General features: G+C 43.9%; 1 long non-coding RNA gene across 8 annotated transcripts in view; it reads right to left on the bottom strand.

Annotated features, from left to right (window-relative positions):
• The window catches only part of LOC126922503 (uncharacterized), a 77,496-nt gene that overhangs the window by 29,402 nt on the left and 23,813 nt on the right, over positions 1-24,281 (bottom strand). For 2 of the 8 annotated variants that reach the window (XR_007712810.1, XR_007712812.1), the window contains exon 3: positions 23,777-24,237. This is a non-coding gene — a long non-coding RNA (uncharacterized LOC126922503). Of the gene's footprint in view, positions 1-12,085; positions 12,249-12,409; positions 13,179-23,776; positions 24,238-24,281 lie in introns of those variants that run through there. The other 6 variants (XR_007712809.1, XR_007712811.1, XR_007712815.1 and 3 more) reach the window with 5 other exon arrangements.

Below are 24,281 nucleotides of genomic sequence, written 5' to 3'. Positions count from 1 at the left end.
AAACAAGCCCTAATCGCTGTCTTATATCGCGACAGGAAAACACGTAGCTCGTTGGCCGCGTGAAAAGTAAAAAAAAAAAGAGAAGGAAAAAGAAGAAATGTGAAAGGCACGAGTTTGAGGAAAAACGCGCGCTCCGATAACATTGGTTTGCATTGAAGAGGAAGGTGGCAGCTGATGTGGCACGCGATCTGAAAATTACGGTCACCATCGATCAATAGCCGCAAAAAGGAATCAACGAAGTTTCTGCTCGGACTGCATCAATGGCTACGTTCCTTTCCTTCCCTTCACGGCTTCGTTTTGGTGCATTTGGTGCGACGATCACCTCAACGAACGTCTCGCGTTGCCGTTCGAGCTCGGTCGTATTCTACTTTGCAGAAATGGAACAGAAACTTGGTACTCGAAACTATTCCGATGTGCACCGTTTCTCGTTAAATCAATTCTTTTAATAGATCGTAACAGTGTGTGAAACGTTGATTAATAATGTGATACCGTTGTATCTAATTAATAATTAACGGTATCAATGCGCTCGTCCATGTAGAGATCGTGTGGATTAATCGGACTTAGGATGGGGCACGCGAAAAACACATTGTCACGTGATTGTTATTCCGGAGTAAACGACAGAATCACGCGATCGCCGGAAGAATCTGTCGCTTGTGTTTATCAATCCTCCGTTTTATCCTCTTTGTTACATCTAGAATTCAACAAAGATTCACGAATGTTGATAATTATCCTTTGAATTACAAGCAGAATTGTGTAACGTCATGTAAAGCTACTATAAGATAGATCAGGTTCTTTTTTTGTTCCCTTCTTTTTTTTTTTTTTTTGGCTTACCAAATTTTCTGTGAAATCATTAGCCTGGCTATTGATAATTATCTGTAATGGTTAGATCCGTGGTATCGACAATCCCGCAAATTTTTTCGTCTTCGACGAGCTCTTCTACTTCCCACGTGTTTCAACGTACCCCGTAATTTCTTGTACTCGAAAGGAATTGCGAAACGCTTTGTTCGGTATTGACAGAGGAGAAGGAGATTGCGCGCAGCACGGTTAAGCAGTAACACAGAAGAATGTAATTAGAGTTCTCGACATATCGATGGCCGATAACCCGATTATTAGGACAGGAGCAACAGAGGCTGCTGCGAAGTGAAAAGCCAAGCCAACGATGTTGCTGCCTGTAACGAGGCATCGATAGAAACATTTTCTACCCGAAACGGTTCCTCCGAGCTCGCAAGTCAATCGAATCTCGGGAATTATCAAACTATGTGGCTACATCGAGGTTATCGCGTAGTTGCAATTTAGAATGAACTTTCAGCCACATTCGATCATTTTTCCAACGTAATCACGAACCCTCGATGATCTTCAGAAACGATCAACTAATAACGTCTTCATACTGCAAACTATAAATGTTAGAACCAACCTATAAAAAAATGTAGCATGGTTTTTCAGAAGTACAAAATAGAATGAATGTTTCAAAACCTTCCAATGAACATACGAGGCGGTTTTAAAGATAACCATGTTTCGATAACTAGCTCTGCCACCCCCACTTACACTCGCGATAGCGGTTTATCTTGGCGTTTCACGTGGTCCTAAAACGAAGGCAATGCTAAGTATATAGTGGACAGGCTTTCGTCGACAGCGAGCAGCATTGGAGGGGTGAAGGAGTCGATGATGGAGCGACGATGGAAAGTAGAAAAACAAGAAGAAGAAGAAGAAGAAGAAGGAGAAAGAAAAGAAGAAGAATAGGAAGAAGAAGAAGAAGAAGCAGACGAAGAAGAAGAAGAAGAAGACGACGAACTAGAAGAAGAAGAAGACGACGACGGCGATGAAGAAGAAAAGAAGAAGGAGGAGGAGGAGAAGGTTGGAGAAAAAGTGTAGATAAAAAAAAAGAGGAGGTAGAAGAAGAAGAAGAAATGCCTAACGCCGATCGAAGAGACGGAGCCCCACCTCTTACGAGAGCGATGCCGTGCCGGGACAGGCCCGTCGAATGTTAAGGAGACGCGGGGAGCGAACATAACCTCACCTAACCTAACTTCACCTCCACTCTCGGAGGCCGCCGTGCGGCCGGCGATCCCGCGTATGATTTCCAGTCGAGCTCTCATTGGTCGACTGGTCTGTGCGCGGTTACCGCCTTCGCCATTAAACAAAACCTTGCGAGAAGAGAGCGAAATTAAAAAACGAAGGGTCCCAGGCCCTCCTCGATACGTTCTCGACCTTGCCCCGACACTGTTTCGGTACCTCTAAGCCAATTGCGATTGCCTCGCGACGTGTCGATTCACTTACGCACCCCGTCAATTCAACTCGATTACTCTCGTCTCCTCTTTGTCTTCTCTTAGGCTTTCAACCGAAGCGCAAAGTGATTCCATAAGGATTCCTACCGTAGAAAGAAAAAATAAAATTTGATCTCATATTGGATTCGAAGCGGCTGTAGAATTATTCGATGGTAAGTATATTTAAATACAAATAATGTCATTGTTTTAATAGGTTTGGAGCAGTAAGAATTTTAAGGAAGAACTTGTTAAGAGTGGATACTGCTTCTTCTGTATACCTACGCTAAGTGATACTACAGAAATAGATGAAACTTAAATTTCCTAACTCGTAATTAAAATACAGTGAACTTAGAGAAAGTTAATGATAGGAAGTATGTACGCAATACTAAGTTCGTGAATCGCTGCTTGTTAGTCGAACGAGTCCAAAACCTGGAATGTTATACGTTCTAAGATTTCTAAAGATATACGAATCATCCCTCTGATACACGAATCTCGTTACCCTCGAACTTGATTACGAGACTTAACGAGAACGTCACGATGCTCTCTTCCTATCCCAAGACAGCTGGTCGGCTGGAAAGGTTTCGTTGGTCAATTTTCTGGCCGACAGATTCGCGAATCCGCGTCGCGAATATGCTCCCTCGATCTAAGCCCTCTGCCTCACCCTCCGTCCCTCTCTCGTCTCTTTCTCGCCGCAGTTCAGACTCTCTCTCTTACTTTCTCCTGTTGCCCCGTAATTGATATTATTATGGGCCGGTGAGGCCCTCCCATTACGTTATAAATGTTACACGGGTCGATTACCGCTCTTTGTTCCGGACATGCTTACAATGTCCGCGAACAATGCTGGACCCTCTTCCTCCCCCGCCACAATCTTTTTCTCCTCCAGCAACTCTTTCCACGGGCGGCATCGCACATGAACGTAGAGGACGGCGACGTCGACGACGACGAAGAGTTAACCCTCGATTTAACCGACGCGAAGATACGCAGATAAGAAAGGATCGGAGCGGATTGCTCGTTGGCCCACGAGTGGTGAATGCTATACGTTCGACCACCCTGACACGATGTTGCAAATAAACAAATTTTTACGCGATACGTTAGTTTCTCTAAATTATGGAAGAAATAAAGAAAGTTTCAGATGGAATATTTTCTCATACTTTTCGAAGGAATTCGTATATCTTAGATAGGACCGAGGATGGTTGCACGTGGCTTGCTCCCCCGGCCGCCATCTTAAGATGGATCCAAGGCAGGACCTGCTGCTCTTCTACTTTTTTTCATGCTCCGTTCGTCGTCCTAATCATTGTTATTACGAGCGGTCGCCCGTTCGCACACGTGCTTTTTTTCTTCTTCCTTCATCCCCCTTGCATCCCTCGGTGCTCCTTTTCTCCCCCCGTGGCCCCCTTACCCATGCGATAGATTTCGGTCAGGCCAATTACATTTTTTCCTTGGCCGTGGAAGGAATAAAACTATGATACGGATCGGTATCGCGCCCGTTCCCCACCTGCCTCGTATCGGCGTAACCTCAAAAGAATCTGCCCGTTTGCAGTAAAAAAATGAACAAGTCGTAGGCGCGACAGACACGCTTGATTCTAATAATCATACGGCCGGTTCATTATCTCATGACCCGGGCCGGGCGTAGCAACTTTTAATGTGTACGCGGGCGCGTTAAGTTTGATGGCCGCCCGTAAAATCGTCGCGGAAGATACCGATGGCGCGGCAAGCAATTTACGCTCATATCGAATCGGGAACATAATCTCGTAGAAAGGAAAAGGAGTGGCGAAAGTGTAACAATTTCAGAGAAGGTTTAAAATTATTTCAACAATTGGCCAGTTGAAGAAAGCCATAGGTGCTATCAGCTGTGTGCTCGCCTTTCTAGATCTATTTTCCAGCTAGATTGGTATAGTTGAAAGTAACCTATCTTTAGCGTCATTTTTATAATCATTCGAATGTCTTTATGAAGGGATTTTAGAAAGGCTGGGAGGTTGCGATTGAGACGAAACTGTAACATTCGATGGTCTATATGTCGTATAAAATATTGAGATCTTTAACCACACAATCTTTAACAGTAGAACTACCAAAGCTACAACTTTTACAGTTACAATTTTACCATCAGTCATAAATAAAAAGTTACAATTGGAACAGTAGAACCAAATCTATCGAGGTGGTAGATTTCAAATTTCTTGCGTTTCTACGTACAGACCATTTTAGTAAGATTAACGTGATGGTAAAATTATTGAGATGGAAACTTGGCTCACATCATTTTAATTCTAACTTCTATCAGCGTATGGTATCTATATTTAGATATATACTCTGCTATTAACTATTTTAAGATTAACTTTTTCTGATAAAAAGGTAAGAATCACAGCACTCCCCTTGTAAATTTGATTTCTCTTGCCCGTCCATATCACATCCCTAAAGCTTCGTATCGAAGAAAACATTATACAAGAACAATATACTGCATCGTACAAGAGCAAAATTTGCAAAACGCCGCGACAGATGATCGGTACGATGAAGCTTTCTCTCGACACGCTTGAAATTGACCGCGCAATCCGCCGATTCCGGACGTTTCTGTGTGAAACGAGGGGAGGGCGTGCCGACTTTCTTGCAAAACGCAATTCCGCCGGCAAGAAAGTGGAGCGCGCTCGTTGTAATGTATTCACGCGATTTTCTGCTCGTCGTTCTGTTTCTTTCACCCTCCTTCCTTTCATCTCTCACTGTCTGTTGCTCTCCTTATCGCATGGAGGATCGTTAAAAATGCCCGAAAGCGCGCGTTTCGGCTTTCCGCGAAGTGTATTTCGCGATAGAAACGACGTACACGACCGACACTCGCCGCGTAAAAACCGCGATACGAACCGAGAGGAAGAGAGAAAGAGAACAGGAAACAAAAAGAGAGAAAGAGGGTAGAAGAGGAGGAGGTGAGGGGGGAAAGGCGGACGAGCGGTGCAGTTATGTCACTATTAAAAACGCATTAATCCTGAATTCGCCTTGGATCGGGCCGGTCGCTTCGTGCGGGCCCGTACGATTTAAACGCTCGGTTTCCCGGCGCGCGATTTCACACGTTGCACGCGCATTATTGCTTCTCCTGGTTTTTACCACCCCTCCGTTTCAGGGGAATGGATTACTATCTTCCCGTGGAAATCATCGAGGTGAATTTTCAATACAATGTTCTTTTTTTTAACGCGATATATCCGCGTTAAAAACAAGGAAATAAAAATTGTTAGATTTTTTTCAAGGGCGAAACGAGAAATTAATGAGATTTTCAATTCGAGAATAAGAGAAATCGAGGAATCGATGTTCCACCCTTTTCCGTAGGAACTCGCCCGAATGGATGCAATATCACGAAAGCGCTAAGAGAACAACGACCAACGACGAACATCATGTTGCTGTACTCGAAAGCTCGGCGATGCAACGAAGCGGGGAAGCTGGAAGCTTCTAAAGTACTCGCCGCCGCTGCTAATGGCACTTCTCCGACCAACGAGGGGGAGATTTTAAGCTCGTTTCGCGGAAAAACTGTTGATTTTCCTTGAACGAGAAATTACTTTCTCGCGTTCGCTGCCCCTCCACCTCCTCTCCATTCGTATTGTCGAAGAATCGATATTTAACAAGAAGCTTGATACGAAGCATAAAACGAAGAGACACGTAGCCTGTATATAAGAACGTCCGGATTTCTCTTCTATGCCTATCTACTGGAAATGAAAAATTTAAACACGCCGACATCGTGTTTCACATAGTCGAAGAAGGATTCTTTTCCTTCTCCTCGATACACGCTTCGCTCGCCACGCCTATTAATGCCCTGAAAAGGTGTAATCGGATCGAAGACCGTCGAACGATCCGCTTTCTAGTCGGTTGTTTTTTTCAACCAATTAGAAAACCGAACGTAACGATGTCTCGTCTAATATCAGAGGGTTCGAGACGCTTCCCTGAAATGCCGTTTAATATCCATAGCGAGAAGAAGAGCAAAAGGACGTGTCCACCGTGTGCGTTGCCATAGATCGTGGTTGCCCTCGCGTAATGATGCTGCCTGTGAAAAGTATATCGGGATTCTCGAAACGAGAAAATAGTAAAAAACGAAAGGGAAAGACGAAAACGTAAGAGGATACGGATAAGCGAAGAAACGGGAGACCAGCAGAGGAGTCATCCGCCTTCCTAATTCGATCGAAGCCTCATTATGATCTTAGAGCTCGTCCCAGGGAACCTAGCATTAGTATAAACACGGATCGAGAGTACCATTATACGGCCCTGGTGGTGGCCCATTTTGAATACGAAAGGAGCAAAGATATTATGTTAATCGAGCCGACGATATTACAATATAGTATCGCCACGCTGTTCCCGGAGGCCGATCCCGTCCAGACTTTTCGCCTACTCGTCCCATATTCGCGACCACGTATGCATATATGTATGTTATTCGTCGCTGATGCATTATAAGTTGACGAAAAATAATTAATGAACACAAAGGGGATGAAATAACACGGTGGTGAATGCCGGCCGAGAGCTCACAGTGAGACGTGGCAGCGCTAGACGGTGCTCTTGATAGAGAAGCAAGGAGTCGCTCGTGAAAGCTCATGAATATTTATCTGGGTCAGACTTGACCAACTTGCCGATTAAAGCGACGTTTTGTCGCTTCGTTAGATTCCCGACAAAGGATTGGAATAACGGTCGCCGTGAACCGCGCCCTTTTTAACTTCCTCCATTAATTAGACATCGTTAAAGAACGAGCTGACTACTTGTCTTTTCTCGCGAGTTTCTTCTCCCAATCGGAACATTAGGACGTCGATCGACTGTCAATGACGGTCGATTAAAAGGTCTGATATTCGAAGTTCAATGCTGAAGTTGATATTTTTTTAAATATCGTGTGTTATTTCGTAAGATAGGCGAGATGAATCGCGACGATTGTCGCTTCCTTTAAACAGATTCTCTATTTGCCTTACGATCCCCGAAAGACAGCGTCGCGAACTCGGTATCCTCTCATGAAAATTGCGTAGTGGCTGTCTTCGAGTTCGAGCGGATTACAGGGGTGGTAGAGTTGAATGAAGGGTGTAGGTGGGCTCGGCTACTGAGGGATCGTTGTTGCCATGGCGACACCAACCCCGTCCTCCGGCAGTTCACCATTTCCCCCGTGCGCTACAGCGATCCCTCCGACCTCCGGGGAAGGCGCGATCCATATCTGCTAACGCGAAGTCACGTTTCAATGGCCATTTTGTGCTGTGACAAGAAAGAACGGGTCCTCGGCTTCTCGCGAAAACTTCGCCTTCGTCTGATTTCACTTCCTTTCAGGGAAAAACTCTGGTCAATCTCTGGACTATTTATGGCTTTGCTTAAATAAGAATAAAGGATATACCACCCATTGATGGTTACGCTTTAATTAAACGTATTTACTAAACAGAGAGAAAATTCGACGTAATGACACGTATTATAATGACACGTATTTAAGCCACGTTGTCATTATGTCAAACGTGGATTCATGTGGGAATTACACCGTTGAAGATGTAAATAGCGAAGCGACAAGGAAACGCCACGTCGCATGGAAGATATAGTTCCATAGCGTATAATGAACATGTCGAAGACCGGATAATAATTCGTGACAAGGACGTCTGGGAACGAATTTTCGAAACAAAGAACGACCAAGTGATGATTAGAAAGAATATTGTATGCAATCCACGGTGCAATTAGCCGCGTTTACGTAATCTTGACGAACCGTATCCGCTGTCATTCGAGCGTTTATTTAGAACAATGTTCCAAGTAATGTCCTAAGAAACTTACCAAAAAAAAAAAAAGAAAATCATTTTTCAGTAGAAAGAAATATATTTAATTCGATTAACTACAATTCGACGAAGAAAATTTTTAGATATTAAATATATGATATATTAAATAAACAAACAGAAATGCAAATTCGATGACGAAGATTCTTTCCAAGTTCTTTCATTCTTTCCAAGGCATTAGTCGCAAGGTCTCTATGTTACGCGAAGTGCTTTCGACACATTCCTAGAGCACTCAAACTCACTCCACACGTAACCAGGCGCCCTTTCAACGATGCATAGGGGTGTACTGTCGCGACACTTGTGCATTGGTCGTCGAGGACCGATTTAAGAGTCACGGCCCTACAGTCGATTATGACGTTAAGAGGAAACAACGGTCTGGATCGGTAATTAAACAACGAGGGAATGGGCAAAGCAGAACAATCGAGACTGCGCTGGCGAAAGCGGAGAGCAGAGCATGAAACGTATGGATCACGTGTCACGATGACGACACGGGAGTAAAAACATCGTTCAACGCTTTGCATACGTGTCTACCTTGTCGTAATTGAACGATTTGCATACGCGCGTATCCGATCTCGTCCCGCAAATTGAATACGAGAAACTTATTTAATTTCCGCTGCAGGCAGTTACGTACATCGTGAATTAATTAATACTTACGAGAAGCAAATCGCGGCAAAAAAGACAAGTATCGAACGAGACAGAAAAATGAGACAAAATAAAGAAGAAAAAGACACGTCCTTGGCAATCCGTATGACGCCGCGTGGAAGTCACGCGCATGAAACGATCTGCATTCTAATATCGATATTATTGTAATGTGCTCGACCAACGGGTTCTCTGGCGCGACCACTACCATCAACCACCCCTGGGCCACGGTTAACAAGAATTCAAAATGGAGGTGAGACGGCCCGCGTGCACATCCCCTCGGAATCGAATTTCAACACCGTCTACCTATCTCTCACCGATTCTCTGGTAATTATTTTTTCGCGAAATCTGGGGATCTCGATCAGGTGATTCGGCTTCCCCCGTTCGACGATCGACGATTCGTCGAGGGTGCGAGGAGAAAGGGCGTATATATACATGTGTATCCTTTTCGAGACTCGAGGCTGAGCTGCGTGGCGGAGACCCATTTGCGATGCAGGTAACTCCACACCCCCCTCGAGGTATCTTCCAGCTTCGGTCGGCCGCTTCCTGTACGTGTGAACGTATACGAAGGTTGGTGCGACCGTATACGTGGCTGCACGCGTATAACAGTGCGCCTGTGGTTCGACGATGCACATGCAGACACCGGCAAAACCTATCTGCCATGCACGATCGCTCGGTTGCATATAAGCCGAGACGCGCAGCACGTCATTACGCGGGCAGAAAGCAAAAAGACGATAGCCTCGCGGCCGGCCAATCGCCGTTCGCGTGCTAATGAATCTGAACCGACCCGACCAATGGCGGAACCCCATATACGCCGCTGGTGAACCCGGTATAACCCTCGTGGCAATGCCGCGGTACCAGAAACCCGGGGTGTGGTGTGTGCGCGCGGCCGTTCGATCAGAAATCCTCCTCTTTTTCTGCGATCGGAGAATTGCGAACGACAGGCCACGCGGCGCACGATTTTTTCGAAATTTCCAATGGTTATTACGCAACGCCCTAACTCCCCCCTCCCCTCCCTTTAGTTTAATTTATCGACTCGAACATATTTCCGAACAAGATTCCATGGAAAGATTAACCCCTGCGAGCCGGTGGATCGTTTACTCGCGTTTTAAGTATCGCGATATAAACCAGCCACTATGCTCTATACCTGAGATATATATATATAAACACATTCTATTTCGAAACCTACAACAATATCACCAGCAATGTTAATCAATGTATGAGAAAGTCTCTTCCCTTACGATTAACTTCTCCACCCTATATTTCGATTTCTAATAACCGTTTTAACTTGTTCATCAGGCGAGTTTAAATTTTAAATGACAGCAATTGGCGAACGATTCGTACAACTCATAAATAAACAGATCCTCACCCCCAGAAGCCGGAACGCATGCGAGTCGCGCATGCACCGCGTGGGTAGCCAGACACAAAGGTTCAAGCATACTACGGTGAGTGCATGAAGATAGAGGAAAAGGGTAAGGTTCCTGGAGAAACGAGGTATAGCACGGCAAGGAACACGCTCATTGTTTCCCTCCTTCTCGAGTCTCTCCTCGCTAGCTGGCTGACTGTCTGGCTGGCGACACGTAAAGTGCGTGCACGCGTGCATGCGTGCCTGCATGCCGTGCAGCGGCTCGGTGCATGTGCACATAGCGCGTACAAACGCACGGTATAGTCGATGCAACGTGCACAGAACAGCTCGGTGCAGCGTGTACCGGAGTCAGAGAGCCGCTCAGGGCTATCATTATGGCGGCAGTAGACACTCCCTCCTTATCGCCGGTTTCCAACGCGAGTCTCGACCGAACGAACGCTCGCAGCTCCGTTCGCTCGCCATCATTATATTTTCCGCGGCGAGAAAGGACGCGCACACGAGCGAACGCGCCCAGAAATACGCACACACGCGACCAAACGTTGAATACCGTGCCTCTTTCCAGATGGAGAACGTATCAGAGTATGGGTGAATCCGGTCACCATCCAGTCGAATTTCTTCCTGCGTCTTTAAATATACCTCCAGCATCGATTCGATACTTTGTAACCGATACTTTGACGAGAGTCAGCCCCGGTGGAACTGGATTAAGCAGGCTGCGAGGAAAACTGGATTGGGCGGAGGGACGCGTATCTGGGCTTGGCTGAGAAAAATCGATCTGTTTTTTGCGTCCAGGGGATGATTAGTATTATGACAGGCTCCAGTCGGTACGATGATTTTACGTTCGGAAATCTTGCGCGGTCGATTGGCAATCCAGTCACCGCGAAGTTAGTGGCGTCTGCTTTATTATGCAAACTCTTGTAATCTGTTTAGAATTAAAAGTTTGTCCTATTCGATTATCGTGATGATTACAGTTTCGTCGAATACCAAAAACAATCAATGTTTTTCATAACTTTAGTAAAATTAGAAGGCCGGCTAAACCGAGATCGTAATATTTATCTATTTTCTTCGTTTGTATTCGTTATAGCTCGTAGTCTTTTTAATATATTTCGTATACACAGCTGTATCAGTTATTTTATGTCTTCGTTATATTGCTAGACATTCGGTATCCTCGTCTTCAGGTCGGATATTATAATAATCGATAATAAATACAGCGACGATCCGAACAGAGTTCAGATATTTTCAATACCATTCAAGTTGAATAAATTGTCTGACCATGAAAGGAAAATTTTGTAACCATTTGCTTACAAAAAATCTCTATGACACAGTGTAGTAATAAATTAATTGTCAGATGTACCGATTCTATGAAGAAGCAAGTGCAATTTCCCATTTATAGCGTCGTCTTTAGGAAAGTAAAATTTTTCCTAACTCAATAGCCAAATACTGTACGTGCAATTAAGTACATTGTACCGGCGTTACACTTTCTTCTCGCCAACCCTCCATTCATTCGCGAGAATCTTTATTTACGTCCGAGCACAATTATCGAGGATTCGTCGAAGAAGGGTGAAACAATCGCGAGAGATGTGTGCCGGCGTTCATTGAGAAGCTCCTCTCTTGAAACGGACGGCAATTTCAACTTTTTCCCCCGCGATGTATCCCTCAGTTTGCGAAGCGCAGCCGCGTTTTTACCAAGCGTTTCCTGCAATCTGTTCTTTCGATACCAGTTAAAGCTCTAACCGGTCTCGCGACCGCGGTTTTTGCCCCCAAAGAAATCAGGGTTTCGCAAGAATGATCCGGATAACTCGCGAAGTGATCGATTCCATAATTTCCTAGAACCACGAGGACTTCGATTCGATCTCTTATTACGAACGATTATCACCGGTCATTATGCTCCACGTTCGATACATAACGATATAGGACATGGACCATATTTCATCGTTGTTAACAAGCATTGATATTTTATCGACTTTGAAATTGATACCCGTCCGTTCTTTCCTATCTCGACGAATATTACGCGCATCCGTCGAATCAACGCGTTGCATTCTATCAATGACGCGTTATCACTTTACCGTTATGTCTGCTCGAGATTTCTTTCCACCTGCATCCGGACGAAGGAATTCACCGAGCATCAGAAATCGATCGGTTTTCAAACGACAATTAGCTATTAACCTCGTGGCTCCGTTGTACAGAGAAGTTTCAGCAAACTTGGCGAATCTCCAGTGACTGATGCTGCTAAACGGAGATACGATATAATTGCCTTACTTATTTGTCACGATTAAATTACATGGTACAAGCGAATCAATTGGAAAATATTATACGGTTTGACGTAAAAATGTTAAACGTCTGACAGATATCTTATTAGAAATGAATACATATTTCTTATTGTCAGTTACCTTGAAAATGGTCGTACAAACAGTCACGTGGTCGAATGACCGCCATGTTCTTCTGTCATCTCGATGATTCTCATGTATAGACTTTTTGCATACATTTTACTATGTTTATCACGAATAAGCCTTTTCCATCATTCGCCGAGCCATACAAAAAATCTTCCAGTAATTACATCATCCTGACCCTGAGTATTCGATGACGCACTCATATCGCACTGAGACGTTTCCATCACGCGACCGTCGCATCGTCCGCGTCTTCCATTTATCACTTTCTCCATTCAGCATCGCAGTCCATTACTCCAATTCCATTTCTCAAATTAGCACCTCGAAAAGCCACAAAAATTCCAATCCAATCTCGGTAAACCTTTCTCCACGATAGAAGTCTTCTAGAAATCCACGTGTTCGAGGCTCGAAATCGTCGGCCATACTTCGAACGATCGCGTCCTCAACGTCTGTCCATCTTACACGATCGTTCAGCGAAAATTATGGTATTTTTTCACCGTGGTAACGAATTCGTAAGGAATCGCGACGAAAAGGAAACACTGTGCCGCGTCGGGAGCATGTGACAAACCGCTCGCATCGAGGACCGAGGAGAGACTCTATAAGGTGGTTTCCATCCCCCAATAGCGGCTGGCGCGCTGGCGGACCCGACGCTGCAATCATTCCCCGTAATGATTGTCATTACCGGGAACGGGAGGGCGAGCGAGCGGGTGGACGAACGGGGCAGAGGGATTGGCCTGCATTGCGATTGCGTTTCTGTCTGGTCCCATTGGCCGACAAACTGCGACTACGGACGAGTCTCTGTTCCGGTAGACTGCGACCTCAGGCCGTTCGAGATGTAATTTTGCCTCCTGCTATTCCTTTTCGCCGCTAAAAACTGCTTTTCGGAATCGATCTTCGTGGTACCTGGGCCAATGTCGCGGATTCGTTTTCTTTAACATCCGCTGAAAGCGACGGGAAAGAGTTACTCGTGAACTTGGGAAGTTTCAGTAATTTTTCGTTACAATTTTTGTCGTTGGAATATAGAGATGTGATTTATAGTTGTCATATGTAATTGCAGTTTTTGATCGCTTTATAAGGCACAGAATTCTTTTGTCCAGTTCTGAATATCAATGCTATATACGTATCTATCGTTTCGTTGTACTAGTCTGTATTATTCTAGTGAAGATTTATAGTTTATCCTTCCAGGAATCAAATTAATCGACACCTTTGGCCAGTTTGTTAATGACACGAGTACGCGATTAATATTCAACTATCGAGAAACAAATGATTTACTTCATAGCTTTAGTTGTTATAAAAGGATGGCATAATGAATAGTAAAGTATAACGTACAATTAAAAAATAGTGTTTGTAACGTTATATTTTCCTACTTTTCAATTTATGGAGTTAATCAATGTGGTGTGTGAACAGCTCCAATATCTTGCTTAGAATCTAAATGATACTGTTGAAGCAAGTATTGTGTGTTCTGAGATTGTACGTTTCGATGGATTGCGAAAAATAGTATAATGTAATCTTGAAATAAAGACCTCTTGATAAAAAAAAATATGCATGTAAATAGCAGTGAATGTGTTAAGTAGACATTATTAAACCAATTATATCCCTACTCAAATTGCATCATTGTCGATGTCAGAAACATAGGAATAAGCAATAGCCAGCGGTTCAAAGCGTATTTCAGAGTCTAGTGCCCTAATTAAGAAACAGGGTATTATCTCCTTTAAACCGCCAATTAATTTTATTTACAGATCGTTTCCCCTATTTCACTTTTTAATCTCAGTTTGTATTTCAACAAACTATTCCATAGATTTTAGTAGCAGATTCATGTAAGTACTACGAATAAATGTATGGAATTACATGCAGAGGGAGGATACTTTTATTGAGATCGTTACGTCGCGTCGCTTCGGATCGTAATAAAGCAATCGACAGAAGCAGTGTGTGTGGGTTCAAGAATTTAAAGTGTTAGTGAAAAGAATGGATTTTGAAGCGAGCAGCTTTGGGAGAGGACATCAAAGCATCAGATATCGTGGTGGGGCCTTTCATAGCTGCCATTATCGCGTTACTTCCGCGTGGCCGAACGTCATTTGCCTCACACCCCCGTGATGATTTGAGGGCAACCGAGCCACCGACCCAACCCCTCGTGGCTTGTTGGGGCCATTATGTTACTGCATCGCGGCGGCTCTACATTCGCGTCGAATGCATCGATGCAGATTTCTCTGTCACCTCGTACAAACGTTAAAACAAACTAACAAATATTTATTAAAATTTTAACGACGCCCACGTTCGTTACCAATTGCCCATAAATTACCCTAATAAACCCCTGCGCGCCATTAAATCGCAATCAAATTTTTCACGCGTTTCACGCACGTACAGAAAGAAAACTACGACTACATTCTGAAATAGAAGAAGCACGCAATCAAATATAAATCCTCGTATCCCGCATTAACGAATAAAACCCATAAATCTCCGTCTCCATCCTGAACGAAACCATTCCGTCTTTATTTGCGAGAAAAATCTAGAAGGAGAGAAAACATTTGAAAACGTCACCGACCTCAAAGAACGCTCCATCACCAAGTGCACCCTTGATGACAGCCTGCACCTGCACATCTACACAATTGCTAACGCTTCGCGTACCGGCTCGTTCATCGGAGGCCGGAAAATCGTTTCGCGATTCGCGGTCCCATGGAAATCCGCACGACGAAGAAAGCCACGAGACGGTCGAAGATCTCACGGTCGATTATCTTTACGGGCGACATTACCGGGACCATTAGAGGAGCGTCGCGTTAGTCGTCAGACTCCTCGCCCAGATGACAGTTTTGCTACGCCTCTGACGTCAACCAAGCTTCGAATTCCAGCGTGGGCGGGTACGGGCGAAATGGCTTCGTCTCCCTTCGTCTATAAGAGCGTCTCCTCGCCCCAATCCTGGTCCTCGTCCTCCGCCACCTCGACGGCCACCACCTCGCCTCCTGCATTAAGCACTTCGCAACGACAATTTGCGATACATTTGCAAGAGCGCACGCGACTTCATATTCCATCCAACTCCGCGGAAAATTTTCTGGAAAGGCAGACACAACCTCGACTGGTTGTCGTGGCTATGTATATGAAGAAGGAGAACATCACGGGGATGAAGAGAGAGAGAGAGAAAGAAAGAGAGAGAAATGTCGAGGTCCACTATTGCTGAAAGTGTCTGATCGAACGATTCCACGGCTGGCTGAAGCAGTTACGTTTTTGCCAGGCAACGTTTTACAGCGTCATGGTTCTTTAATCAACGACGACGAACGATTGTATCGTTCGGGTGGAAAATGTGTTTAAAGATCAGAAAAGTCGGACGATGTTGCCGCGGCAACCAACGATTTAGAGAATCGTCGAAACTATTAATTTATAATAAAGTCATTTAAAGGCTGGTTATTAAGAAACTTTATCAGAAGAGTTGAATTACAGAACTCGTTCCCAGTGCATCGAACCATGAACCCACGAAAGCGGTAATTTAAACAACGAGTGCGTTCGTGGATCGTTAATTAGGATCGTAACTTTCGAAGTAATCTGGAATCGCATTTCACGGTGTACCGATGTGCCGCGCACGAAGTCGATTTATCAGCGAGGCCAACGGTTGTCATGGGGATGCGACCCGCCCCCTTAAACCAACTCGCAACCCCCATGCAAACTGCGCATGGAGTCTCGAAAATAGTCCTCTTTGACTAACGAAACAAACCAGAAACCATCAATCAAACACGTAACATCTAAAAGACACGATCGTCATTTTCATGGAAGAAAAAATACAAAATCTGGCAGGGAACTGGAAGAATGGAAGCTTTAAAAATTCCTCAACCACGTTTAAACGCTGCCAATGATTTCTCACAAGAGTTAACGGTTATCTATCTGTAGGATCTCGCTCGCACGAGGATTTCCCAAGATAAGGATCTAAGCCAATCTATGTCTAAAAATGTAGCCTAACCAACGCTGAAAACGATCGACGGCAGAGGATTTCTGTTCCTTTTAGCAGAAATTTTCCATCGTCCATTCGATAATCTCGTATATCAATATCTACCGTAACGGATCACGCGAGAATATAATTCTCAGTGGAGTATACGATGAATCGACAAACTAATTAAAAGACAGCCGAATTAAATCGTTCAGATTTAATAACTCGTTCATAAACGTTCCAGTCGAAAGCGTTCTCTTTCGTTTAGCCTAACTGTTCCTAATCGAAGGACAATTGCAATCGTTTCCGAAACTAATTACTCGCTCTTCGCAGAGTTATTCTGGCCAATTTTGGTATGGAGGATTCGAGGATCGCCTACGCGAGGAAGTCGTTCTTCTATGCGCACCGCGTACCTTTCGACTTCTTTTTTCTCGTCGCGTCGTACACCAGCTCTCCCACGGGGCTCGACGCTGTGAAAGGTATCCACGGCACTCCTACTTAATTGTTGTTTATATCAAGCAATTTTTTCAAGCCTCGCCGGCTCGATGTGTACGCTCATATAAGAACAAAGCACGCGTCGTCTCTTTAGATCGCGTTTGTAAAAGCGACGCTTTCTGTCGCAGCACGACGATGAAGGTTCCCTCTTGTCGAGTAAGGTCGCATTTTTAACCTCTGAACCCGGTTGCTGACGGTCGCCGCCTCTTTTGCATCTCGACGTTTGCAAACGTCGTTCTCCGCCTTCTATAATTTCACAGAAGCGAATGAAGTGTTTTCCTTTCTCCGCGTCGAGATGCTCGCCCTTTGTCTGCCTCTTTGTTCGCTGGATTCGATATTAAATCTCCTCTTCCTCCTTCCCGGCTCCACTCGAATGTACGTGCTTCCAATTATCTTTCCGAGAGTATAAAAGCAAACGTAAAGAATGTTGATTACCTTCTTTGTAACGTGCACGACAATTTATTTTCCTCTCTTTTTCGCTTGTTTGAAGAGGTATCAAGCGAAGAACTATGTAAGTACGTACTTACATTCATATAGAAATCGATAGATTTGTCAGGAATCTTTCTAGAATCGCGAATGTTTTGTTTATGAACACAGCGTAAAACAGATTGATTCTGGAAAGATCGAAGCAGCAGATTGACTTCGGATTCGTTGAAACGGAAGCGTGTTCCTTCTTTCACTGCACTGCCACCGGACAGAGGTGAGAAGAGACCCCTGCTGCGTGTTGTCGGCTACCCGGCTACCTACCTACCATTTCACTGGTGAGGTCCGCCTAAGGCCTCGCATTTATCATCGTGGACCACCTCCGGTGACATTCGTCGCCATTCCAGATTAACATTAGATCTCTCGTACGAGTGAAAGAACGAACAGTCGTATGTCCGAGTTAAAACCAGTATTCCTTCGGTGCTCTCGATATTTTTAATATCGTACATAAAATCAACGATCGGGTATGATCTTTTTTTAAACGACCTATTCTAATAGCGTTTAATAACATTGTTGCCTCGCCTAAAAACCGGTCGGCGACATCGAACAGGAACAGAGGCAGAGATTGATGCCCGACAACGTTGTTAATTCTTCGTTTTTCGCCGGTGGTATCGTGTACCATGCCGTGTACTTACATATACGCGTAATTTCTAATATGCATAAATAAGATTGATGGGCTCCACGTGCACACCGGAATTTCGATGGGACTTCCGCGCGTTGCAGAGCCACGGCCATGTTCCCCCTGAAGGGGAAAACGTGAAGCCGAGGATCCTACCTATCGTGGTGGTGCCGCGAGGCTGGAAATTAATCCTTCCAGAATTTTTCATTGTCGACACCGACCGTCTCTCATTCAGGTAACCCAATAATTACGAGGCGCTCGATCGGTTCGACCCAGCCAGTCAAACGACAGACTTTACGTTCTCCTTTCCTTTGTTCCTTTTTCCGATCCTCCATCGTGTCGCGGATTCGCGTTACGATACTCCAGGTAAAGGAGAAACTGCCGGGTCGAATCCGAGCGAAGCGTAATTCGCCCGTCGCGTCGTCCAGTTTTTCCAAGGTTTCTCTGGCTACCGTGTTCATGGAAAAAATATTATTGTTGTAATTAAACGTCATTAATGTTCCTTTATTAGGAGTTCTTGGGCGGAACGACATTTTAGTATCCTGTACGTGGAACGCTACATCCTGGATTGTTGTCTAGTTACAGTCTGTTGTATTTTTAGTTGTAGAATCTTTTTCTTGTTCTGATAGTGTCATTTCTTCCGATACTCTTGGGCTTTTCTATTAGTGTTGAAGATTGTCGCTGTTCTTTTTGTCGTTAGATTCTACTTCTAGTGTTCCTACGCTGCTCCTTTCTATTAGTGTAATTCCTTCGCTTCCTTGTTTAACGTATTTGGATTGCTTTTTATCGCTACAGTCTCTTTTCCGATATCTTTGCATTCTTTCTTCTTGTAGTCTATCCTCGCACACTGTTACTTTTCTGAGAAATGCAGTTTTTCTCTCGTTGCTAGAATTTTTCCTAGAATCCTTCTAGCGACAGGATCTTTCGAACGTACAAATTCTCCTACATCTCAATTTACGTGTACTTCGAGAAGGCGCTGTCCATCGGAGAAGACTGAATGCTACATATAATTCCGAATGCGACTTCATCAATCAGGTCTCTAATTGTAATGAATCGCAAATGGTATATCGTAAAACACACATATGTTACTAAGTGAAAGATAAATCGTTTCATAGAAATTTCATGGCGGATACAGATAGTTCTCTATGCAAATTCCTACGTACTGTCACACCTAAATAGAGAATATAACCGACTCGTTTGTCGATTTCGAAACACGAGCGCAAGAAGGGTGGTCTGGCTCTTAAAATCCATCGCATATACTATTGTACACGAAGAGCGAAAGGAAAGAGGACAAAAGCTGCTATTACACTGACATTTTTCCATCTTTTTAAACGGCGGAAGGGAACGCAATACCTTCGAACGCCACACACGAAATCGTTTCTTTCTCGAGGCGAAAAAGCAATTGCAGAGGCACGGATTAACTTCGAAAGGAACGCGACACGAGGTGGCAGCGATCGAAAACGGCTACCCCTGCCTTCGTAATAAACACAATTACTAATTTAACGCGTTCTGCCGACGGCCATGGAATCAGACTAAGGCACCGAGCTTCGACTTCTTTCCTTTGGAATCGTCCAACAGAGAGATCTATACGCAAATGAACTGCGACGAATCGTGAAAGAATCGAGCCCCCTGTCGCGGTATCGTTGCTTCGAGAGGAAGAGAAGGGAAAAAAAGGAAGAAGAAGAAGAGAAAATAGGGAGGATGGTCTTTTAGAGGTAGATAAAAAAAAAGAAGGAAAAGGAGAAACAAGTCTGGTAGGTGGCTACGATGGTCCAGCGACGCGAGAACAAAAGGACGACGACTTAGTTCCGCATGGACCTTTCACGAGGCACCGCAACGGTGACGCTCGTTCCTCATCTTGCTCTCTTTTCTTCGTCTCCTCCTGTTTCGACTCCTCGAGTCTATCATCCCGCGCTTCCGCCGCGAGCCAGACGCGCTGCCCGCAGAGATACGCCGATGATGATGATTAATCGTCCTACCTTTGTCTCGCGATAATGAGATTTTCGTTTGCGCAATGCGTCCACCTGTGAGACCCTCTCCTTTGATCTGGCATTCTGTCTCTCTTTCTTTTCGTTGACCGTGAATTTACCGGTATACCATTTATAGCGACTGCGTTCTATCGCCCAGGAAGAATAATTAAACTAACCCATTGTCGGGGTTCATCATTTTAGTCAATAACGTGGAAACAAAAGGACTGTTTTGAGGCACAGATTAATTTATGGTCCTGAATTCGATGGAGGGAGAGTGATTAAATCGGTCCATTGTTCTGGTTGATAATTTTGATTTTAAAAATGAGGACGAATGATAAGATATTGGAAACAATTATCTGAAAGTTGATTCTTTCGATTAATAATAGAAATATTTCGAGGTACAGTTAAATTTTATGGATGACGTAGGTAGAGCAATCAAATCGTTCCATAATTTAATTGAGAAAAGGGAAAACAAGGGATAGGAAATTATAATGAATAATTTTGCGATAGAGTCAAATAAATATCGCTATGATTTATGGACGAGCAAGGAAGGGGACTGATGATTTTCACAAATAAAATGAAAACAAAGGAAGGAACGATCGAATGAGTGATTCCGAGGTAAAATCAAATTCACAGCGCGTGAAACGAGCGAAAGGTAGTTTAGCAGCGACACGTGTACCAGACGAGACGAAAACGAGAAGTTACTGTTAGGGAAGCAGGCATGTGCGTATGCAGATACAATGGCGGCGTAGAGGAGAACGCAAGGGAGCGTGGAACATTTGACTACGGGCTGTCAGAGTGTCAGCCAAGCCCATCCTCTTTCACAACGTAGGAAATATTGTAATTGCCCGTGCGGAGTTTCCTCTGTGACATAGTACGCTGTCCAAACATTATTCGATTCGATTCCCAAGGGGTTCAGGAACCTCGTGGCCTTGACCAAAAATAACTTCATAGTTATTTAATATATCTTCGTCGTCATCTACTTTCACTTATTATTCATCGAAACTATAAAAATTCCAAATTGATTCACAAAATATTATAGCAACACTATCCGCAACAGAGAGAATACAGAGTATAATATATAATTTCGAACTCTTTCAGATGCCACATCTTAAAAAAAGAAAACAAAAAGAAAATAGAAAAATGTAGACGCTATTAGAAAAAAATAATTTTTTTTATCATTCAATGGCTTAAAGCAGTAAACTTCGCGAGATCTTTAGCGAAAGCATGCATCTTATTGGTTTTGTTGGTTCCCATAGAACCAGCAAATTCACGGGTGTCTCGGACGAAATGAGTCGCACAAAAACAGACAGTGAACAAAAGGGGAAAAGGGTAGGGGACGAGACGAAGAAGGAGGACGAGGAACACGGAGAGAGAACAGGCAGACACGGAGAACACGGAATCCGCTTGTAGAGGCATGTCGCAGGCCCGATTGTTCTCCTCTTCCCGGCCCTTTCCTGAATCGGGGCTCGCGAAGTTAAGAGATTTGCCGGCTTGGCGGGCGCGAGCAAAGCGATTCCTTCAGCCTGGCAATCGATTGTCCGATAATATCGGCCTCATTTGTCAACCATAGCGAGCCGTTTAAATGCAAATAGAGCAAAGCGATCTGACCGCTGTGAACATCCATGAAAGTACAGTGGATGGAAATTAGAATCGTGCCTGGCAGCCGATCGTTTCGTCTACAGAGTTGCACAAATGTCTAGGGCCATTTGGATTTTAAAAATGTAGCGTCGATTAAACGAGATATTCAGAACCAAAGGTGACATTTTGTCATTTCTAAGACAAGATCAGAAGCGGTTCATTGGATAGTCAAATATTAATATTGTCAATGTAAATAATCGAAAACTGTTTAGAGGAAACCTTCGAAAATGGATTTCTTCTTTCTCCCTTCATTTTTTTAAAAAACAGAAAGAATATTAAGTTTCTTAAATAGCGAACCAGAAGATTCGGATGATCTTTTCCGTAAAATGTGCTTCATAAACAAGTGTATCTCTTTAAAGTATTACACGACCTATCTTAACACTTAAAAATCAATGTTATATAGTATGATCGTTTAGAAGCTAAAAATGAAGTGTTTAGACAACGTATTCCCTGAATGCGGAGTCACTGAAAATGAATGAACTAATTTCGTCTCTTTCCTCTTTTATATTTGAAGAATCAAAGAGAATATTAGACTTATAGAAGATCTAAATGGAAAATTAAACTGACTTTTTCCACGAAATGCTTTATGAAGGAATCTTCCTCTAAACTATTACACGATCCAAGTTAACATTTAATTACTACACTCTTCTTTCTCATCATAAATAACAAGATACCGAGAGATAGTTTTTTCTGCGGAAGAAGACAATTAAGCTTCTCCTCGTCAAATCTGGACACCTGTTCCCTCTCTTTCATCTACTGTGGGTGACCTGACGACGGTATAGGAACCGTGGCAGAGACCGCAGCCATTGATGAATAGCTCCCTATAAAAATAATAAATTATCGCCTCCGGAGGTGGTCTCTCTTTCAAAGAGGAGCCGGCAATTGTTGCTCCGCATGTGTACACGGCTACTGTTAATTATATTGTGCCGGTACTGTGAGTACCGCCGCGTGGAGCATCGTCATTATTATTCGACTCTACGATTCAAACATTCAGCTTAATTATTCTGCGAACAACGAGTCGCGTTATCTTCCAGATAACGAACGATCTTCATGGTCGAATCTTTTCTTCTTCTTTTTCTCCTGAAAAAAAATACCGCGTCTGAAATAAAGAAGAAAAGCCGAAACTATATACATCTTAGTTTGACTTCGACGCTGAACCATGTCAGAGAAAAGCTAAGATAATACGATTGCTGAAATAGGAAAAGTTGTAAGCGTGACTCTCGAATCTGCCACCCATCGTTTGTCTTCGTTGGTCACCTTCTAGTTCTATTGTTTTCTATATTGAGAGAAATAGAGACTAGGATCCAAGGAACGGTCGATAGGTATGCAGATTTTGACCTGTTTGAATTTCTGGCCCGTTGCGAATTTCTGGTCCTACGAGCTACAGTTCCCAGTCTCTTATTGTCATCGTTGTCACGTTATGCTTCCTCTGAGGGCGTAAAAAATGTTGAATATGGAAGATCAAAGGTATGACGTAACGGAGAAGATCTCAACGTTGATTCGGTAGAATCGTCAAGGCCACGGTTCTTTCGCCGGTTCACCGCGAGGAAAAGAAATTAAGAAGCCTTGCGTAACTCTCTTCATACGTGGCACGCACGAGGCTCTCTTTTACGCGCACCGCAAAACACCGGTACCTGTTTTGAGCTAAAAACTTGAACAACGAGCTCCGCGATTCGACTACGCCTTTAGCTGGACCGTGTCTTTCCCATAATGAAATTACGTCTTTGCGAGTTGCGACTGTCGTATTTGCAATCGTCACACTTGTCGAAGTATGAAATCTAAGATAAGTTAATTTAAAGAATCCTAATGCCTTCGGCTTTTGATATTGTATTATAATTTTACATTTCTACTATTTTGCATTCGTAGCACCTGTGTCAAATTTCTAGTACAATTTCAATCCTTGATTCTTTATGATTAGAATTTGTTTACAGCTGTAACTGATCACAATCTTTCCATTTAACCAGAAATTTACAAACTGATAATCATAAATAAACTATTTAGTGTCAGTTGGTACAGTGGTGTGGCAATAAGCGAAAAAACTAAAATTCAAGAATATCGACAGGCTCCATGAACCTATAGAAAATTAGTATCTCAAATCGCGAGTACGTCACATTCCTGGTATTTCGAATCCCTAGTACCGCGCTTCTCCGAAGGAAAAAAAAAATGTCAAGGCAAGAGTAAAATTGCAACGCAATCAAAATTCCTGGGTACTTGAAGTCAGATTATGTTCCAAGAGGTTCTAAACTCACCTAGATAGCAGATAGCAGAAGGATATCGAAGGTGGTGAGCGGAAAAGATGAAGTTGAAGAGAAGATGGGAACGAAAAGAGGAATAGAAACTGGCAACGGCGGCGGCTCGATTGATTGCGCTGCAAGAAGTCAGGCCTTGCCTTCCCACCGATGGTACGGGTGGACAGATGGACACACGGTTACGTGCTACAGGTGCTGGCCAAGAGTCGTCCTCTTTCCTGATCCCGCAGGAACGCAAGCTCCGCGATATCCTCGTGCTGTTGCTATCGGTACCGCCAAAGCGGGGGAAAGGGACGTCACCACTTTTTCTACATCCCACATTCCGGCCACGTCGGGCATCGCCGAGGATTTTGCTTTCCGTCACTCTTTCGTGCTCCTTTGATCGACGTGTCGATACGTACTCTGCAACCGTTTTCTCTCCCGTCCAAACTATATCTCCATCCAGAAATTGGGGACATCCTCTGTAACAATGAATGAAATCCAGGTCATTTTTTCTAAAGTTTCA

The sequence above is a fragment of the Bombus affinis genome, chromosome 12 (assembly GCF_024516045.1).
Source record: "Bombus affinis isolate iyBomAffi1 chromosome 12, iyBomAffi1.2, whole genome shotgun sequence".
Classification (NCBI taxonomy): Eukaryota; Metazoa; Arthropoda; class Insecta; order Hymenoptera; family Apidae; genus Bombus; species Bombus affinis.
This window is presented reverse-complemented; position numbering and strand designations above follow the sequence as displayed.